General features: G+C 41.7%; 1 protein-coding gene and 1 long non-coding RNA gene across 10 annotated transcripts in view; one reads left to right on the top strand and one right to left on the bottom strand.

The window, feature by feature from the left end:
* The window catches only part of MYO18A (myosin XVIIIA), an 864,705-nt gene that overhangs the window by 743,158 nt on the left and 103,477 nt on the right, over positions 1-18,070 (bottom strand). The gene's annotated exons all lie outside the window — the stretch shown is intronic.
* Positions 293-18,070, top strand: part of LOC144822475 (uncharacterized) — a 185,840-nt gene continuing 168,062 nt past the window's right edge. The window contains exon 1 of the long non-coding RNA XR_013608629.1: positions 293-584. This is a non-coding gene — a long non-coding RNA (uncharacterized LOC144822475). The remainder of the gene's footprint in view (positions 585-18,070) is intronic.

Below are 18,070 nucleotides of genomic sequence, written 5' to 3'. Positions count from 1 at the left end.
AACAGCCTGCCCACCAAACCTCAAATGAGTTCAGTTTTTCCTGCAGAATCAGATTCTGAGAACTGGTCTGCATAGACCACTGCAGCAGGGACAATAAGCCCTTTGACCTGGCCTGTCAACTTCATGGACATTGTCTACTATATGTTGGCCCCTCTGCAAGCCCACTGCTTTTATTGTACCGGTACTCTGCACAATTATAATAATGTTCCTTGAAGGTTGAAATAAATGAATTATCATAGTGAAGTCCTTCCATGCTGACTCTGTGTCCCAACGGAATCTTCTTTGCAGGCACCATCATCAGCTGATCTACATGTGAGCCTGGATATATTCAGGAAGAGGGTGGAGACATTCCCCCAGTCACAGAAGCATACAACTAAACTACTGCCAAAGCCTAGCGGTCTGAAGTTTTTTCTGCATGCAAGATCCCTCCTGGGAAGAGGGCACATCTTTACAACTAGACAAAAGTAGGAAGCAAAGAGGAAACCTTCCACCTTCCCGAGCCATGTCTGCTGGTGGAAGCTATCCAACAGGAAGCCATGCAGTAGAGTGTGACTTACATCCAACTCGAGAAGAGAGATGCAAAAGTAAGTTAATTCCCATATTTAAAATGTTACTTCATGAGCAGAGAGCACCCCCTTATTCAGCAGTATGACATTCTCTGAATCTATATTTCTTTTAGCATAAACATTTATATTTTCACTTGGATAAAGTTTGTAGGGTCACACTTAATTTGTAAAAGAATGAGTGTCGGTGCCCAAAGCACTGCTCAGACGCCCGGCCGGCGCTATTAAATGTCAGAGCTCCATGGGTACTCTTCAATCCACCTCAGGCCTCTTTAATCCACTGCCAGATACTCCCTGCCCCGTTAACTTACACTTACATGTTTCTGCTTTCTCCCTTGATGACTTTTTTTCTGGTTTTCTCTTCCACCTTCTTTCCAGTGTGTGTGTTTTTCCCTCTCTTGATCTCGGGACATGTCTGATGAGTAAAAATAAGTGACAGTCCCAATAAATACGTGCTGGTGCACCTCACCAGCATCCACCAGCTCAAATTAAGCACTGGAAAAATGGATTATGGAAGCAATTCCCTGCTTCACATCGAAACTCAAGTTGTACATAGAGAATACAATATAAAGGTGTTTCTCGGTATTTAAGTCAAATTTAGAACACTACTTTTGGGGAAGAGAAGGTGAGAATTGTTTAAGCTGCAAGATTTAGAAAACAAATTAAAGTTATGAAGTTGAGCACGTCAATAGAGAACGTGAGCAATATACTTTATAAAATAAATTTGGAGTAGGAGTGTTACGAAATTAGAAATGTTGTTTCCATCCATTAATTATATAAAATTCTTGATTTAATGAAATAACTAAGTACATATTAAAATTATTTAAATCAATAGTCCATGATAAAAACAGACCTATTTGAATTGCTCTACGTGGCTAGCATAGAAGTTATTACATTAATATATAGAGCAGCGTTAGACATCTACAATGGACAACTTATAGCAAAGTTGTAAGTTGTCCACAATAAGGATATCAGAAACTCTGCTGTATGATTATAAGTGCTGCCTCGACAATTGAAAAATACTTATAAAGCTGGGGAGAAATGACCTTTTAGTATCTTTGGGGTCTTTTACGATGGCGGGCGGACAAAGTCCGCCCACCACCGTAACGGAATGCAGGACCGTCCGCAAGGGGTAAAGCGGTCCCACACCTGCAATCAGGATGCCTCGTCGAGGGGCAGAAATGCGGCAGACGGTCTTCCCGTCAGCCGCGGACCCCCCCTAGCCATAATAATATTTCGGGGGTCATTCATGCGTGGAAGGAAGGCGGATCGCCCTCGCCAGGCCGGCGGTGGCCCGCCATACTAATAGGCCCCTTAGTCTTGACTCATTTGTGAAGTCACCTGTAAAACTTACTGTACAACATTTTCAATGTAGGTAACTTATTACAGAACACATCCCTGCTTTTGGTAAAAGTAAGTCTTTGATTGTGATTCAAAGATTCGGTTTAGTTCACTACTCCATCACAAGCCAACTGGTAAAGTGTGATAGAGCAAGAATTGCATATTTCGCGACTTGCTCGATTCATGAACCTCGAATCCGTTATAACCAGGTAACCCAAATTGTTCGTTCTACTAATTTCATTTATTTCGGGATATGCGTGCATCTTAGAGACGCTTGCCTATGTGTTTTTCTAATCCTATTAACTCTCGTTATTAAAATGGCCGCTGCTTTGAAATTTGCTTCTGCGCATGCGTTAGTCACACTCACGTGACGTGACGTAGTTGTAATTCTGGAGGGAAAGGGTGCGCATGCGTAATAGTCATAAGATGGCTGCTTGTGTAATAGTGTGGTGAAGCTTGTGCAGATGCTCTCGTGTTATTGTGTATCGCACTAAAATATAACCGCATAGTATATTTTTATAGTGATAAATCATAAGTACACAATCATGTTATGTAGTTTATTCATTTATTTCTATGTTTTAATTTGTTTTCGCTTACTTTCCATGTATCCTCGGTATGGAGGGGTGATGGGGTGCTTGGGAGTCCATTTTGGAGTGCAGTACTGCGCAGGACCAGAAGTAGCGAGGTGGCATTGACACAGCGCCAAGAGAAAGTCGCTGCCAAGACGTGCCTGGGAAGATGCACCTTCACCCAGCCAGAGAAGCTGAAATGTGTTACATTATTAACAATGTATTTCTTCCTATTGTATTCAGTGCGACTTCTCATGGGAACCCCAATCTTGCTAGGCGGTACCCAAGAATGTAAATTTAGGCTTACAGTAGTCTGTTCTGATTGGTGTGTTAACCTAGCCTACTTTGGGACCAATCGAAATTGGGGATTCTGACACTTTGCAACATTGGGGGTGGTACACTGACCCAAAAACAGTATATCTAGCCTGGGTTTAGCTAGAGAAATTGTCCGACTTGTCCGAATAGCTGACCTGTCACTGACCCATCGCTCTCAATAGGTGACTTGATACAGAGGTGCTGCGGAGCACTCTGTCCGAATTTGACCATAGACTCAAAGGTTTTACTAAACCTTAAGTGCTGGCGGAGCACTTTGCTGGGAGGTTCGCTAACCCAATCGGGGTTCTGACTAATATCTGCAGAGAGGGTGGAGCGCAGGCGTTGCTTCCAAACTGCGGGTGCTGGTCGTGTCCTGGTGGTCCTGTCCTGATCCTAATTGGGGTATCCTGTCCTGTCTTGGGGTGTCCATCCTGCACCTGCTGTCCCATTGAGGGGTATCCTTCCTTGAGGGTTTTCCTGTCCTTAACTGACCCGTGGCCAGGGTTGGTTTTCACACCATTCTAGATAAACATATTGCTAAGAACTCTGAAACTGCACCTTTCTATTTTTTCTGTCTTTGCTTCAATAAAGACATACCTTTGCATGCGTAAAATTTTCCATGCTTTTCGCAATCTACTATATGACGAATCAAAGTATATATTCTCCATAGCATGTTCCTATGTTCCCCTACCTTTTAGAGTACAAATCTTTCCATACTGTTTATGAATTAAATGTGTTTTACAATTTTCCTAAATACTGAACTGAAGTAATAACGTTAGAACTATAGCGTGTTCCACTTTTCTACCCTTCCTATAGATGTATAGGTTTCCCTAGAGTCTCACTCATGAAATATGTCCCAATGGTAAAATTCTGACACGTGCATAAAAATTCCTAGCATTTAGTATACACCCTTGAATTTCAAGTTTTGGTTACTGCTTGTTCCCTCATTATAGACTTTTAAATGGTTGCCTGTATACTCTTTCTTTATGGTTATGTACTCTTCGTTACTCTGATTATAGATTGCCTTATTCCTATAAACTGTATGATTGCAGAGTCTGAAATCTAAGATAAACTTTTAAACCTTCCCGGTTGTCAGTGGTCATTTCAATGAATACAAAGTAAAGTATAAGAATTTGGTATTTTGTATTTTGCCTGCCTTCTTTCACAGCTAGCTCCCTCATCTATCGTGATCATAGGTACCCGTAACGGTGGATGGTAAGTCGGGTACACTGGAACCAATAGGAAGGAATCAGGGATACTGATGGTAGAATCGTGAGGTCATCTGATTAATGAATATGTTGAAATGAAATTTATGGGCCCGAAAAATATATATGAAAATTATTGGTCGGGTGACCCACGATCTCTATCAGTATTTTTCTGGTAGCAGAGAGGATGGTTAGGGACTAGTTAAAATTAGGTAGGACTAGTTTAGCTAGATAAGTTGGATGCTGCTAGAAGGGTTTTTTATTTTCATGTTCATGCTGCTATGAAAAGTTAAACAAATCGGGCGAATTGATCACTCGCGTGAAATGTTTTTTCTTTGAAAATTATGAAATGTTTTAAATTGTTTTTTCTATTATTGTACTGATATATATATTAACACGTTTGTGAGTTAAGCGTTACGTGTATGTTTGGGAATCCCCGGGGAATAGAATAGCAAGTGGTGAAGGGAATCCACTTGCTGTGAGGTCACTTACTCCAGGAAAGGTGGTGCAGGTTAGGTAGAACTGGAAGCACTAACTAGGGTTTTTTCCGAATGCATGTTTGAATAAATGTTAGCAACGAGATCATTGGCAAAACTTCTAACGTGATACAACCTATTTAGGGTCACATCAGAAGGAATAGCGGGTTCGTCGGAGCTTGTGTGATAGCAAAGGGGTTCGCGGGTGAAACTTTAGACTTAGCAAATATCCCAGAAAGTGGATGAGTCTAAGGAAGTAACAGGTTCCTTAATGCTTGAGTGAAGGGTAGGCGGAAGAGATCTATCAGTAGCGTGTGAAAAGTAAATGGAAGTAGTTTACTTGCAGTGAAACAAAAACTATTCTGTCTAGACACTTGAGTACAGTGGCGAATGTGTATTCGTTGTTAAATAACCAGGCACAAGCACTTTTAGAGAGAAATTAAGTTGCCGTTACCTTGTAAAGGAGGGAGTCAGTCGCGAAGCTGCTCTGACGTCACTCCGTGCCGCGCTGGGATTGGTAGACGCAGCGGGTGTGTAGCGGAGCTGAAATTGTAAAGGAGGGGTGAGTGCCGAAGCGTGAGAACTGTCTCGCGAAAAGGCCGCGCACCCATTGGTCAAGATTATTTGAATTCGTGCATTTCATTGGTCGCACGGACAATAAGAAGAAACGTTTAGATTGGAAGTGATTTTGTAAACAAAGAGTTGCTCGAAGGAAATTCTATGGGCATACGTACAGACCGCATACTAGACCAGATCCAAGGCATTTAGGGTTTGAGAACGATCAGTGGAAAGGACATAACACCAACATTATGTACGGAAATAAGAGAAAGTTGTCACTTGTGAACAAGGTAAAGAATTATTTCAAAAAGGACAAACCAATTAGGACTCGAGAAGGTGTTGTTATTCCGCCACCTAATACTCCCGCATCTTTTATGATGTTTGATAAAAGGTACCACTCGTGTGTATGGTTGGAAAACTGGGCGGAATACACGAAAGATGACGGAGTATTGGCGTTTCCGTTAGAAGGTACATTCAATGGGAGGATTCTATTTAATTTAAGAACCCGAATGAATGATTTGCATCCCAGACCTAGACTAACGCAGTATGAAGCACTAGAGGAATGGGAAATCGAGGCTTTCGAAAGGGATAAGCCCCGAATGGATAAAGGATTAACAAAATGTTATCCAAAATTGAAACAAGAAACCCGAGACAAAAAGATGAAACAGTGGAGACAGAATATGATTGTTGAGGGACTGTTTCCAATGATGCCAGCGGGTGGTCCTCCCGGGGGAACAGAAAAATGTAAACATTGGGTGCCCATTGGAGAGTCGGATGATGAATTGTTAGATGACATGTGTATGAGAAGTCCGCCTCCTTATAATGAAGGACACCGACCTTCTAGTGAAGGGGATAATTCTCGAAGACCTCCGCCTCAGGAAGAGGCCAGATCTGCAAGTGTAGGAGGGGGTTGTCATATACCTCCCTATACTGAAAGCCTAGGACCCATAGATCCCAGAGATATTTATCCAAAAAGACCCACTAGTGGGGAGGCAAGATACTCACGAGAAAGGGGTTCTTGCTCTAGACTTCCCTATGAAGGTGAGGAAAGACCATTAAGTTCAGGAATGTCGATTTTAAATCCTCTTTATGAGGAAGAACCAAGATCCCTAAGCACGGGAAGTTTATTTCCAAAACCTAATTATGGTGAGGGACCGAGAGAGACACATCCCACTGCCCCGAGTTATGCCCCAACTTTGACCCCACAGATATTACATGACAATTCAGTCGAAAGGATATTGGAAGACAGGGAACGAGATGCTCTAGCTAAACAGAGAGCTGAAATAATTCAGAAAATATCCCAGTTAAATACAAGTCCTGAGTCCTTAACCATCCCGGTTACTATTGGACCTGTGGTTCCATTGTATGGGGACCGACATGGGAGTCAAAAAACTCCAGTTATTACCCCAGTTATAGCCCAGCCGGGACCAGAGCCCTTAATTGTAGATGATCTAACAAGTGAATGTGAGTCTGAAGTTTCATTAATGGATTTGCCCATTAGGGACACCGGAAAGAGGATGCAGAAAAGACATAATCCTTTCAATACGAGAGAGATTCAAATGGAATCAGCTTCAGGTACTAAGAGCGTCACAGTAGTGACTCCTGAAGAAATTGAGAGATGGAGTCGAGAATTAGAAAAACAAGTTCCTCAGTCGAAACCTTTAGATCTCTGCAAATTAAGAATAGAAATAGAAGAACTATTGGCCGGAAATGTAGGATTAGACAGACTAAATACGTACTCTGAAGAAGAGCTGCTGTTTATTTGTAAAAGTCTCACCCGAAATGTCCGAGTATTTCATGAAAAATTAACAGACACTGCTGCTAGCAACGGAATAGACATCTCGAAATCGAAACCCTTGCAGAAACCGTATAGAGCAGATTTCTCGGACAAAGATTTAGATAACCTAAATGTGTCTGGGAAAAAGGCACAGGTCAAAGAATTATTGACCGTGTTGCAGAAATGGGGAGATGTGGAAAAATGGAAAGCCAGATGGGCCAGGAAGAAAGATGAGGCTAGATCCAAACAAGTAACTCCTGAATTTGTTTTAAAGGAAGCTGACAAACCAGAGCAGTTGTATCCTATGCGAGAAGTGCCAGGTGGAAAATACGTGCATGTTCCTTGGTCCAGACAGGATATTGTGTCCTTTACCAATGATTTCCCAAAATTACGAGAGAAGCCTGTGGATTGGTACAGGCAAGTGGAAAGATTTGTAAAGGTACAGAAATGCCTGTGGAAGGACCTGGATGGGTTCTTTGACATTGTGGTCCCTGTGGATTTATGGACCAAGTGTAAAATTGCCATAGCTTGGCCTAGTGAGGAATACCCGAGGGACTCTAAAACAGGGGAACCTTCTATTGAAGTAATGAAAAAGTATGAACAAGTAATTCAACATTTGAAGCAAAAGGTGCCCGCAAAGGAAACTGATTGGACCAAAATAGATAGAACCACGCAGGAAAGGGATGAGACTGTACATTCTTTTTATGAAAGATTACTACAGGTGTTTAAGACATACAGTGGTATAGATAACATCGAGATGAAGGACATGACCCACTTCATTTACAGGTTTGTAAACGGATTAAGACCCGAAATTTGCCAGTGGATCAAAGATAATAAAATTTGTTGGCAGTCAAAGAAAATGGATGAGGTCCTCCGGTACGCAAAGTACTGTGAGGATGAGATGGCAGAAAAGCGAAAGGCGTTGAAGGAGAAAGTGATGTGGGCACAAGTAAAGCTCGCAGAACAGCAGGAAAAGCAATTAAATAAAATAAGTAAGAACATCCAAAATCAAGGCCCTGGGGGTGGGGGAAAGCCCAAAGTAAAAATGAGCAGAGAAGAAGCTAAAAAGAAATTCCCCTGCCACCAGTGCGGGGAAATTGGACATTGGCGGGACGAGTGTCCATATTTACAACATAATACCCAATCCCCTGATTTGATTCCACAGACGCAGAATGAAAAGCCAAGAAAGAACCAGCAGCAGGTAAAAACAATCCAAGTGCCCCGAGCGCCAAAACCAAATATTAAGGGAAAATCACCGCAGGGTGACGACATAGAAATCTGGGGAGGCAATGAGAACAGAAATGCAGCAACTTCGCAGTATTTGTTAAATGACACTTTTTTCTGTGATGACCAGTACTGACGGGGCCTGAGAGGGGAGGACAAGGAGTGCGTACTTGGTGCCTCCTTGCCGGTAGACCAGTCAGGGCCATACATTGAAGGAAAGGTTGATGGAAATGATGTCACCTTCCTATTGGACACTGGTGCTACCCGTTCTACTGTGAGAACAGCGGACGTTCCAAACCTACCCCTCTCGGGAGAAGCCATCCAAGTAGTGGGTGTGTCTAATCAATTGATTAGTACCCCCGTTACCGAGCCCATGGAGATCACAATAGGGAATTTTAAAGAAATGCACAGATTTGTCATTTGTGATACCAGTCCTGTAAATTTACTGGGACGTCATTTGTTGTGCAAAATGAACTGTACCATCTTTTGCACACCAAAGGGCGCCGAAATTCAAACCCCAGATGAAGATGGCATCTACAAGTTAATGTTAATCAGACCTGACTCAGAGATTAAACGAATGACTATACAAGATTTACCTGAAGAACTCCAACAGACAGTGAAACCAGAGGCATGTGACTTTACTGGAAAGGATGTAGGATTAATGGCAAATGTAGACCCCATACAAATAATCATGAAAGAAAATGCAGTTTACCCTAATACTAAACCATACAAAATGAGTGCAGAGGTGAGAGCAGGGGTGGCTATTGAAATGCAGAAGTTGCTGGAAGCCAACATCATACAGTAAGTAATGAGTAGCCCATGTAACTCTCCCATAATTGGAATCAAGAAACCTAGTGGCAAGTACAGAGTAGTGCAGGACCTGAGAAAGGTAAACAAAATTGTGGTTCCTTGTTGTCCCATTGTCCCAAACCCAGCAGTGATCCTGTATCAGATTCCCTGGGATGCTGAGTGGTTCACTGTGATAGACCTATGTCACGCATTCTTTTCGAACCCATTGCATCCAGACAGCAAGTTTATTTTCTCATTTGCTTTCAACAGTCACGTGTATGTTTGGAATCGTGTCCCTCAAGGGTACACAGAAAGCCCCTCTATCTTTAATCAGATCTTGAAAAAGTGCCTTGAAACTTTGGTCTTACCTGGAAAGTCTGTATTAGTGCAATACATAGACGACCTCTTGGTGGCGTCTAAAAGTCATAGAGATTGTGTGATTGACACCATTGCCTTGCTGAATCACCTAGGTGAAAAGGGACATAAAGTGGCCCCTGAAAAATTGCAGTTCTGCTCAAAATGAGTGAAATATCTGGGACACCAGATAGAAAAAGGCATCAGAAAAGTCACTACTGAGAGAGTCAGAATAATTCAAAAGATGCAATTACCCCGTACTCAGAAAGAGATCAGAATGTTCCTTGGGGTGGTAGGTTACTGCAGGCAATGGATTGTGGGATTTGCAGTCCTGGCAAAGCCTTTGATAAATATGACAAAGAAAGGAGCAAAAGACCCAGTGGAATGGGATGATGAAAGCTTAACAGCATTCACTAAATTGCGAGATTGCCTGTGTACGGCCCCTGCTTTAGGGATGCCTGACTATTCCAAGGAGTTTGCTCTGTTCTGTGACACTCGAGATAATTGTGCATTGTCAGTTCTAACTCAAGAGCATGGCCTAACTAGGCGCCCCGTGGCATATTTCTCTGCCACTTTGGATCCAGTGGCTGCTGGATTACCTGGATGTCTGAAAGCAGTAGCTGCAACTTGCACAAGTCTAGAACAGAGTGAATCCATTGTGATGGGACATCCTGTAACTGTATATGTTCCACATGCAGTTGTAATTTTACTGACCCGAACTAAGACACAGTATCTCACCCCTAGTCGGCTGACTAAATACGAGAGGATTCTCGTGGGTGCTGCAAATGTAGTCATTACTCGGTGTAATATCTTGAACCCAGCCACTTTGCTCCCTGATTCAATGATTATAGAAGATGAGGGAGAAAATGAGCATGACTGCATAGACCTGACAGAATGCAGTACAAAACCCCGTCCAGACATTAAAGAGACACCTTTGCCTGTGCATGATGAGGAGTGGTTTGTAGATGGCTCATGCATGAGACACGAACTAGTGGGCCTAAGTGCCGCTTATGCTGTGGTCGCTTTGGACGGCATTAAAGAAGCATCATGTTTATTTGGAATAAAGTCTGCACAAGTAGCCGAATTGGTAGCATTAATAAGAGCTTGCAAATTGGGAAAGGAAAAAAGAATAACAGTGTATACTGACAGTCAGTACTGTTATGGGGTTGTGCATGACTTTGGCCAATTGTGGCTACAAAGAGAATTCCTGACTTCATCAGGTACCCCTATTCGGAATGGAAGGGTTGTACAAGATTTACTAGAGGCAATCCAATTACCAAAGGAATTAGCAGTGGTCAAATGTGTTGCCCATAAGAAGGGCCTTGACGCTGTATCGTTGGGAAATCATTTAGCTGATGAAGTGGCAAAACAATGTGCCAAAGACCGCATGTCAATAAATATTAAACTGGGAGGGACTGGAAACAGCTGCCAACTTATGGTGTTTGAAGAAGTGCCTACCTGGGATGAAGTGAGAGAATGGCAGCATGCTGTGCCCTGGGAAGAGAAAGAAAAGTGGAAGGAACTTGGTTGTCGACCAAGGAGAGAGGATGGTGTCATTGTGGGCCCAGATGGTATGCCTGTGTTACCTAGACACCTGCTCTCCTCTATGGCGAGATTGATACATGGGAATTCACACGCTGGTAGGGACGCCATGGTTCTGGTTTTCCAACAAACATGGTACAACCCGAAATTCAGGAAGGTGGCAGAATCACTCTGCCAGAGGTGCTTCACATGTCAGCAGTTCAACGCTGGCAAAAGAACAGTAGTTGAACTGGGAAAGATTGGGAAATCAGGGGGTCCCTTTGTGAGAGTACAGATTGATTTCATCACCATGCCTCGTTGTGAGGGAAAAAGATATGTCCTTGTCATTGTCTGTCTGTTTTCAAAATGGGTGGAAGCCTACCCTGCCAAACAGAGTGATGCCATGACTGTAGCCAAACTGTTGCTGAAAGAATTGATACCTAGGTTCGGGGTTCCAGTCACTATTGAATCAGATAGAGGAAAACATTTTCAGAATGAAGTAATCGATCAGCTCTGTAAAGCATTCGGGATCACACAAAAGCTGCACTGTGCATATCGTCCAGAGGCTTCTGGAGTAGTGGAACAAATAAATGGCACGATTAAAACGAGATTAGCAAAAATGAGTGACTCTACTGGCATGAACTGGGTAAATGCCTTACCTCTTGTTCTGATGGGACTCAGAAGTATTCCAGACCGAAAAACAGGCCTGAGTCCCCATGAGATCCTGATGGGAAGAGTGATGAGACAAGCATGGGTACCAGGATACAAACTGTTAAGCATTTCTGATGATTTGGTACTTGAATACTGCAAGCAACTAGGTGACCAAGTGCGTTCTATCTCTCGCCAGATTGGGGAAGACGCCGTCGCCAATCCAACGACTCCAGTTCACAAATTGGTCCCTGTTGACTGGGTCAGAATCAAGAAACATACTCGTTCGAGTTGCCTTGCACCAAGGTGGGGAGAAAAACGCCAAATCATACTGGTGACCACGACAGCGGTGAAGTGTGCAGGCATTCCCAAGTGGATCCATGCCAGCCATACCAAGAAGGTGATTCCAGACAAGGAAAAGGGCGCTGAAGGTTGTCCAGCTGAGGGGTCTACAGACGTTGGTCCTGAAGTAGCTGAAGACGAACAACCGAGCACCAGTCACGATGATTGGATACCAATAATCGGCCTTACTGAAGACCCAATCAGAACAAGAGAGCGAACATACGAAGATAGAGAGTGGAATAGAGAGGACGAGTTAGGCACAGGCGAAGACCCTCAGATTATTGAGATTCACGTCAAATCTGAGGACGAAGAGGAAGGTCAGATAGGGACAGAACAGGTGATCGATACACCTCCACAAACTCCTGAAATTGAAAAGGGACAGACTAGAACTAGTCCAAAGATTCAAGCAGAAGAAAATCAAGAGATCGAAGTGCTTGAACAGGATCAGACAGAATTAGAAGAACGTGTTCAGGATTCAGAAATAGAGACATTTGAAAGCCAAACCCAAAATTCTCCTGAACCAGGCCAGTTTAGTAACCAGGCAGAAGAAATAGATACAAGACCTGGGACTAGTCAGACAGGAAGGGAAGAGACAGAAGCAGAAGTGCCACAAGTAAACGAAAACAAAAGAATATTAGAAGAAAGCCAAATAACAGTGCCAGCTAAAAGACTAAAGAAAAAAAAAAATATTGAACCAGGATTTATTAAGAAGTTGAGACTGAGAATAAAAACAGTAGACGAAAAACTTGCAGAAAAAAGGAAAAGTCCACGAATTTCAGGGCAAGCTGGAGAAAGCTCCAAAAGAAGGAGTGATCGAATAAAAAGGCTGAACGAAAAATACCAGGATCCTGAGTGGACATATCTAATCTTGGAAGAGTTTGAGGATCTTGATATAACTGACGAAAGTGACGAGAAACAGATTGCTGATCTATCTGCCGAAGAAGACGAACTCACCTGAAATTACGCAGAGTAAGCTACCTGTGTAAAGTAACAAAGAGGGGTTGAGAAACTTCTTCTGAACGAAAATGTCTGATTCAGATGTGAATGGAAGGCCTAAACGCAGTTGTTGCAAAACATGCTGCAAAGTATGTATATGTAGTATAGCTATAGTGATAATAATATGGATAGGACTAACAGTTTTCATTCCTTTTATGGTGAGCAAGAATACTGACATTAACTCTACACAGACTGAGACTACTGACACTGAAGAACTGACAACACGAAGTGTAGAAAGACGTGAAAAGGCACTTAGACAGACAAAACGAGACTTAGAAGCATCAGATGAGGAAGGACTACATTACCACGGAGTTAAGAACCAGACTAATTTAAATGTTTTCGCAAATTTGTTAGTGCATTACGTAGAAACTATGGAAATAGAAGACTGCTATGTCTGTATGAAGCTACCTACTTCTGTAGCTGAAGGCGTGACTTATCATCACCTACCTTTGACTTATGGAATTTCCTGTAGTATTTTAGCAAGCTTATTTTACAAAAGAGGACCGTTACAGTACTACTACTCTAACGGAGAGGTAATATTTTCTGAACTCCCTATACGTGGAAATCTGAATCCTGTACATACTAAAAGTGATGTTACACGTTATATGGGTGAATACTTTCTGACTATAGGTACCATAGATTTAAATGAAGCACACAGAGACAACTTGACCTGTTCATTACATGAACAAGAGAAAATATTTCTAAACATGGCAGAGAAAAGAAGGGAGAATTTCCAAAGAAAGGCTAATGACAAGAGACAGAATACTCCTAAATGGGCTGAGAACATGGAAAGCACCTCAAGTGGTGGGGCTGGTCCTGCATTGTTGCTGGATTTCGAAAGAAAAGGGAAACTCTGTCTGCACCGCGAAAGGACTAGTTATTATAATAACATTTTCATTGGTTCCAGTCAATGTGAACACAATTATAAGGTAATTGGAGGTTGGGGTTTCAAAAATGGGTCAGAACCTGTGTTTCCTGGAATTTATTATATATGTGGAAACAAGGCTTATTTCAAATTGCCGGATCACTGGTATGGAAGCTGCTACTTTGGCATTGTCTTCCCGAAAATATACCATGTGAATGAAATTGCTGGAAGCAATGAAAATACTAATGGCTTAGTGCGTAGTAAAAGAGAAAGCGTAGGTGAAATAATGGGTAGTATTTTTAGCGCACTGATACCTGGAGTGGGAGTGGTTCTGAACACACACAGAATTTGCAAATTATCCACAATAGTGGATGTGCTGTCTACTGACACAGCTCATGGATTTCTATTGGTCAATACCGAAATGGTTGCGATCAGATCAATGGTTTTGCAGAACAGACTTGCGCTTGATACCTTATTAGCAAAAGAGGGCGGAGTCTGCCGGATGCTGAAGGCGCAACATTGTTGCACTTACATACCGGACAAAAGTGTCCAGCTAAAAAGATATGTGAAAAACATTACTAATTTGGAAAAGGAACTCAAACCACTCGAGGTTGATAGTGCCTGGAAGAGACTAGTTGATGGTCTCTCAAATGTAGGTCATTGGTTTGCTAATTTAGGTAAAAGTTTATTGTCTAAGGTACTGATGCCAATTGGAGTGATAGGCTTCATCATACTCCTCATATTTGTCTGTTGCAAATGTCGCAAACACACAAAGAAATACACTATGAATAAAAGAGGTGTGAAACGGAGTGTGGATGAGCTTGAATTAGAAGATTTAAACAATAAGATTTACAAAAAGGTGAACATTTTTCACCCTGAAAAGGATATGAAAGAGAAATTGAATAGAATGTTGGAAGAGATGGAAATGCACAAAGTCTGAAAAGTTGGCATCTGGTTCCATTAGTTTTATGATGATAGTAAATATCATCAAAGAGGGGATTGATAGAGCAAGAATTGCATATTTCGCGACTTGCTCGATTCATGAACCTCGAATCCGTTATAACCAGGTAACCCAAATTGTTCGTTCTACTAATTTCATTTATTTCGGGATATGCGTGCATCTTAGAGACGCTTGCCTATGTGTTTTTCTAATCCTATTAACTCTCGTTATTAAAATGGCCGCTGCTTTGAAATTTGCTTCTGCGCATGCGTTAGTCACACTCACGTGACGTGACGTAGTTGTAATTCTGGAGGGAAAGGGTGCGCATGCGTAATAGTCATAAGATGGCTGCTTGTGTAATAGTGTGGTGAAGCTTGTGCAGATGCTCTCGTGTTATTGTGTATCGCACTAAAATATAACCGCATAGTATATTTTTATAGTGATAAATCATAAGTACACAATCATGTTATGTAGTTTATTCATTTATTTCTATGTTTTAATTTGTTTTCGCTTACTTTCCATGTATCCTCGGTATGGAGGGGTGATGGGGTGCTTGGGAGTCCATTTTGGAGTGCAGTACTGCGCAGGACCAGAAGTAGCGAGGTGGCATTGACACAGCGCCAAGAGAAAGTCGCTGCCAAGACGTGCCTGGGAAGATGCACCTTCACCCAGCCAGAGAAGCTGAAATGTGTTACATTATTAACAATGTATTTCTTCCTATTGTATTCAGTGCGACTTCTCATGGGAACCCCAATCTTGCTAGGCGGTACCCAAGAATGTAAATTTAGGCTTACAGTAGTCTGTTCTGATTGGTGTGTTAACCTAGCCTACTTTGGGACCAATCGAAATTGGGGATTCTGACACTCTGCAACATTTGGGGGTGGTACACTGACCCAAAAACAGTATATCTAGCCTGGGTTTAGCTAGAGAAATTGTCCGACTTGTCCGAAAAGCTGACCTGTCACTGACCCATCGCTCTCAATAGGTGACTTGATACAGAGGTGCTGCGGAGCACTCTGTCCGAATTTGACCATAGACTCAAAGGTTTTCCTAACCTTAAGTGCTGGCGGAGCACTTTGCTGGGAGGTTCGCTAACCCAATCGGGGTTCTGACTAATATCTGCAGAGAGGGTGGAGCGCAGGCGTTGCTTCCGAACTGCGGGTGCTGGTCGTGTCCTGGTGGTCCTGTCCTGATCCTAATTGGGGTATCCTGTCCTGTCTTGGGGTGTCCATCCTGCACCTGCTGTCCCATTGAGGGGTATCCTTCCTTGAGGGTTTTCCTGTCCTTAACTGACCCGTGGCCAGGGTTGGTTTTCACACCATTCTAGGTAAATATATTGCTAAGAACTCTGAAACTGCACCTTTCTATTTTTTCTGTCTTTGCTTCAATAAAGACATACCTTTGCATACGTAAAATTTTCCATGCTTTTCGCAATCTACTATATGACGAATCAAAGTATATATTCTCCATAGCATGTTCCTATGTTCCCCTACCTTTTAGAGTACAAATCTTTCCATACTGTTTATGAATTAAATGTGTTTTACAATTTTCCTAAATACTGAACTGAAGTAATAACGTTAGAACTATAGCGTGTTCCACTTTTCTACCCTTCCTATAGATGTATAGGTTTCCCTAGAGTCTCACTCATGAAATATGTCCCAATGGTAAAATTCTGATACGTGCATAAAAATTCCTAGCATTTAGTATGCACCCTTGAATTTCAAGTTTTGGTTACTTCTTATTCCCTCATTATAGACTTTTAAATGGTTGCCTGTATACTCTTTCTTTATGGTTATGTACTCTTCGTTACTCTGATTATAGATTGCCTTATTCCTATAAACTGTATGATTGCAGAGTCTGAAATCTAAGATAAACTATTAAACCTTCCCGGTTGTCAGTGGTCATTTCAATGAATACAAAGTAAAGTATAAGAATTTGGTATTTTGTATTTTGCCTGCCTTCTTTCACAGCTAGCTCCCTGATCTATCGTGATCATAGGTACCCGTAACGGTGGATGGTAAGTAGGGTACACTGGAACCAATAGGAAGGAATCAGGGATACTGATGGTAGAATCGTGAGGTCATCTGATTAATGAATATGTTGAAATGAAATTTATGGGCCCGAAAAATATATATGAAAATTATTGGTCGGGTGACCCACGATCTCTATCAAGTGTATGCCATGCTCATTATTTCAATTACAATGTCACCTAAAAGTACACATGAATGGAAGAGTCTTAAACTCACTGATAATAACGCTTGAATTTTCACCTACATTTAAGCATGGAGGTGCTACTGTTAACCTCCTCCAAAGTTTGTGCATTACAATATTATCTCAGCTTTACCAGCAGCAGTATGTCACTGCAGGATCCCACACGTTTTACCGAAAGCAACACCAACTGCATGGCAATGTAACCAGCGAAATATACATGGTGTTATTGGTACACAACTGTTGAGAGTTATTTATCGCCTACCCCTTATTGTTTTGCTTATGGGACAAAAGACCCCCACCCTTTGATGACTGGTTCAAAGTTCTCAGCATATTGAAAGTGACGGGACAATATTGCACCATCAAAACATTTTGCAACACATACTTTAATATTTGTGGATAATGTAAGTAGTACATCCCAACTGTAGAGCACTTGTAGCTGATCAGTGCTTCCCCACCTTATTCCTCTCCGGCTCAAGTCTTTGTGCTTCCCCTTCCCAATACCTCACCAAATGATCTGCTTACTTTTGATATTTTAATAAATAACACCAATATTTACATACTCTGCATTTAATTGTAATACGCTCGGTTTGCTAAACGCCATAGCTTCCTTTCCTTTTAAATTCAATATTATCTGCTGAACCAATGTATTTAAATAAACATTAAAAGAAACATATAATGCCTACAATTTAGAAGCAGTCAACCGTTCTAAATAATAACGTCCAAGTTTACCAAGATGCCGTAACATCCAAAAATCGACACCCAGCCTTTAGCACACCCCACCACCCAATCTTCTAGAACACCATGTACCTCACACTACCCCATTAAATGCAAATTATACTTCAACTCTGAAATATAGGGAAGGACTCCCATATGTACCCTAACACGTTACATTCCCTCCCGATATAAAAGTAAATAACAGCCGGAGCAATTTAAAACTGGGGGGACTTCTGTGGTCCAATACCTTAACCCAATCTGACTTCCACCTCCTGTGTTTCAAAACAGTAGAGCGTTATATTTCAAAAAAGGAATACTAGTCCCCCACCCCTTGTCCACTACAAACCTGTTGTCGCTGCTCTAAATATGTACTTTTAGATTTGCAGCACAATAATTAAGAAGCCACAAAAACACCTTCCTGCCCCGCTCACCCTACCTACCCCCTTCTTTCAAATCGAAGACGCTGACTGCAATCCATAAATACGTAATATAAACCATCAAAATGTAAACAGAAGATAAAATAATTAGAAAATCAACGAATCATTGCTTTGAAAAAAAAAAGTTTAATAATAGTAAGTAAAAATGTCTTTCATTGTGCTTTTTTAAAATTTTATTTTTTCATAAATTGTTTCGAACTGATTGTATATTTATTCACCTAAATG

This window comes from Lissotriton helveticus, chromosome 3_1 (genome assembly GCF_964261635.1).
Source record: "Lissotriton helveticus chromosome 3_1, aLisHel1.1, whole genome shotgun sequence".
NCBI lineage: Eukaryota > Metazoa > Chordata > Amphibia > Caudata > Salamandridae > Lissotriton > Lissotriton helveticus.
Note: the sequence above shows the minus strand (reverse complement) of the source record. Positions and strands in the feature narration are given on the sequence as shown.